Source organism: Sciurus carolinensis, chromosome 11 (assembly GCF_902686445.1).
Source record: "Sciurus carolinensis chromosome 11, mSciCar1.2, whole genome shotgun sequence".
NCBI classification, from domain to species: Eukaryota; Metazoa; Chordata; class Mammalia; order Rodentia; family Sciuridae; genus Sciurus; species Sciurus carolinensis.
In genome coordinates, this window is record NC_062223.1 from 51,874,233 (window position 1) to 51,878,254 (window position 4,022).

The 4,022-nt window shown below is 35.1% G+C and overlaps 1 pseudogene; it reads left to right on the forward strand.

The window, feature by feature from the left end:
* Positions 1-1,441: 1,441 nt before the first annotated feature.
* LOC124959461 (ribonuclease P protein subunit p38-like) lies at positions 1,442-2,308 on the forward strand (annotated as a pseudogene).
* The last annotated feature ends 1,714 nt before the right edge of the window (positions 2,309-4,022 follow it).

Below are 4,022 nucleotides of genomic sequence, written 5' to 3' on the forward strand. Positions count from 1 at the left end.
AACACATATCAATAGCACTCAAGTCACATACATATATAAGTTTTTTCAACATCATTAGTCTTACGTAATATAAATTAAAATCATAAAACCAGGCTGGGGTTTTGACTCAGTGGTACAGTACTTGCATAGCATATGTGAGCCACTGGGTTTGATTCTCAGCACCACATACAAAAATAAAATAAAGACATTGTGTTCATCTATAGCTAAAAATATATTTAAAAAACCGTAAAACCACAATTAAATGTCACTGAACACCTCTAGGAATGCCTTAATTAAAAAGGGTTATCATATTAAGTACTGGTGAGGACTTGGAGAAATTAGAAAACCTATATATGAATAATGGGAAAGCAGAACGTACAACCTCTGCCAATATTATTTTGGCAGAACATGGTGGCAGTTATCTGTAATGCCAGTAATTTGAAGGCAAAGGCAGAAGAATTGCAAGTTTCAGGTCAGTCTCAGCAATTTAGTGAGAACTTAGGCATTTTTGTGATACCCTCTCTGAAGATAAAAAGTAAAAAGATCTGGGGATGTCACTCAGTGATAAAATGACCTTAGGTGTGAGTGGGTCAAAAGAATGACAAAAAAAATGAAAAAAAAAAAAAAAAAACCAAGAAAATTATTGCACAAGCAGGCATTTAATCAAGAGAATAGGAGATAAATGTTCATACAAAAATCTGTACAAGAATGTTCAGACACTTTGTTATGACCAAAAAGTGAATACAACTCAAGTGAAAACAATACAATCATTTATATGATTTATATCATTTATATCAATGTGCTCATTTTATAGCTATATACTGTAATGGTCTTTACATTTGATGATTCATGCAGTAACACGGACACTCAAACTTTATTTCCTTCAAGTCACATTCTACTTCCTCCAAAAAAAACCTTCTAAACAAAATAATAGATTGTGATTTCATCACATGGTATTTGTGGCATTTCATCACAAATACATAACACTAATTTCAATTCATTTACCATCAAGTAAGTGCAGTTGATAAATATCATTTCACTACAATAATTCTTCTCCTTTTAAACCTTTCTGCAGATCTTTATTAAAAACTTGTCCTATGTACATACATGAATATACCAAAGTGAATTTCACCTTGTGTCTATCTATAAAGCACTGTTAAAAAAAAAGCAAAATTATAACTAAATAGAGGAAAGGGGGCTGGGGACTGGGGATATAACTCAGTTGGTAGAGTGCTTGCCTTGCAAGCACAAGAACCTGGGTTCAATCCCCAGTACTGCAAAATAAATAAATAAATAAATAAATAAATAAATAAATAAATAAATAAATAAATATTTGCAGGTACACGTGGAGCTGGTGCTGTGGCTACTGCCACACAGATGCTACAAGGAGATTCTGCAGATCAGAGAAGTTATTGCCTATTATGCTGTCCCTTGACTACAGAGCAATTAATTGATTTTCAAAATGCCTAAAGCCCTTCAAGCACCAGCAAGGGAATCCATTTGCAAGAAAAGACCTCTGGTTGTAAACACATCGTTGAATAACCCCTATGCTGTGTGTTGGAGCACCCTGGAGAGGGAGGACATGCACTTCATATTACAGACACTTGAGGAGAAGTTTAAATCTATTGGACTTCAGAAAATTGAGGATAAGAAAAAAAGGAAAAAAAAATACCTTTTATAAAGAAACACAGAGTAGAAAGATGCAGCCTAGACGTTGATACAAGTGATGATCTGAAAGACAAAAGGCCAGAAGCTAGCCAGCAAGATTCAGGTTGGACACCTGTGCACATCAGGAAGCAGCTTGCCATCGGTGTTAATAAAGTCACCAGAGCCTTGGAAAGGAGTGAACTGCTCTTAGTTTTAGTGTGTCAGTCAGTCAAGCCTGCCATCATCACCTCACACTTGTTTAGTTAAGTGTAAGCAGGTTCCCCACCTCACTGAGACGCTTGCTCCTGTCATTGGCTTAAAATGTGTGCTAGCACTGGGGTTCAAAAAACACACCACGGACTTTTTGGATGAAGTAAAAGCTGTCATTCCCAGAGTTCCCAGTTTAACTGTACCATGGCTTCAAGACAGAATTGAAGATTCTGGAGACAATTTAGAGACCAAATCTCTGGGAAGCCAAGACAAAGAGACTTTGGAAACTTCATTTGAAGACCTCTCAAAGCACGAGAGAAAACTTGAAGGTCAGCAAGTCTCTATAGCATTACAGCCTCTTAAAATAAAGAAACTGATTCCTAATCCTAATAAAATAAGGAAACCACCCAAGAGTGAAAAAAAATACTTCAAAGGAATCCTGTATAAACTTTTCATTTCATGCAATTTATAAAAGGACACCTTGTAATGAAGCCTTGAGACAAAGGGAAAAATACTTATGTATATTGGGGGAAAAAATACTTATGTATATTGGGGGAAAAAATAAAAGAAAGGAAAGGAAACATGGAGGGAGGGGGCAAGGGATAAGGAAAGTACTGGGAACTGAATTAGAGCATATTGTAGTCCATGCTTGCATAATTATATCAAAATTATTCCCTATATTTGTAACTATAGTACAGTGATTTAAAAAAACTTACTCTACTGATGTATAAAAACTATTAAATTAAAGGTGCTTTATAAATTGCCTGCTGCTTTAAGCAGACAGACCTTGTTTTCATTGTCATTTTCCCCTCATCCTTCGTTCCTTTCTTTTTCTGGCCCACTCATTTAGTGCCATCTTTATTTAGCTTGAAGAGAGACATGTACAACACAAAATGTGATACAAGCCCCAAGTATAAGAGACTTAGAATCTATGGGCTTTTCAAACATTTTACATTCATGCATGAGCCTACGAATATGTTCTGCACAGCAGTACACCAATGTATTATGACATTTCATTTCTATTCTCTGGAACGCCACCTTTACTACTGGAATTTACTGTCAGAAAAAGACATTTTGATTCAGATAGTGTCTGCTGTTGGCTATTCTATTGGCTTCAAATAAATTATTCTCCTTCCCACCACCTTTTAAGACTGAATATGACATAAAATAGTACTAAGTCAGCACAAAGGATATTGTATATTTATCAATTATGAAAAAGTTCAATTCCTTATTACATTTTTATAGCACCTAAGCTAAATTTATAATTTGTCAGGAGCACAAAACTGATATTTTAAATGTGCTTTTTGCTAGGTAACAATTATTTACAATAGAAACACTTTTGTCTTCTTTTATTTGTAGACTGCAAAGCTGTTTCATATCTTGGGGCCTTTCTATGGTCATTTATTCATCTACACTGTGATCACATCACCCATTCTCCACCAGGAATATTTACCTGACTAGCTGTCACTTATTCCTTAGAGTTCAGATGAAATTGTGTGCTCTCTGTGTTTCTTTTTCAGAGGATTTTAACTAGGTATGGTATTGAAATGTATGGCAAATTATACTAAAACCAGCACCAGCCAAGAAGAACAGAGGTTGCCCCAGTGCTTGCATTGGGTTTTAAGATTCACTGTTGAGATAGTTTCCAGCCATTTAGTTTGGGGAGGATTTTAGTCCAGGCACATTTTAATTCAGGACCTAGGTAATTACTATTTACCAAGTGTTACAGAAGCGTTTCAATATTTTAAGTATTCTTAATACTATACCGGCACATACCATTAAATTTCAACATTCCTTATCATATTTTTTTGTTTCTTTACCCGTGATGTTGTTTATTTTCCATCTCCTTCACAATGTATGTTCCATCAGAATATAATCTGACTTTGTTTTAATAAGTAACCACTGAATCTGTAATAGTTAGAGATGACTAGTGAACAGATAACTTCCTCTGATGCTGATGCTGAGTGGTAGATTCTTTGCTACACACTCTAGTAAGAAAAAAATAGCTTTGTGTCCTCTTCCAAATTACCTAGAAATATATTTTCACAATTTGTTTTTGAAAAGCCTTAGACTTTATTAGTGGGAATTCTCTACCCAGTTAAGCACTTGGAGAGATTGAATTTAATAAGTAGTAGAACAAAAGATGCCCTTCTAGTTCACCATGTCATTGGCAAGATGACCCCAAC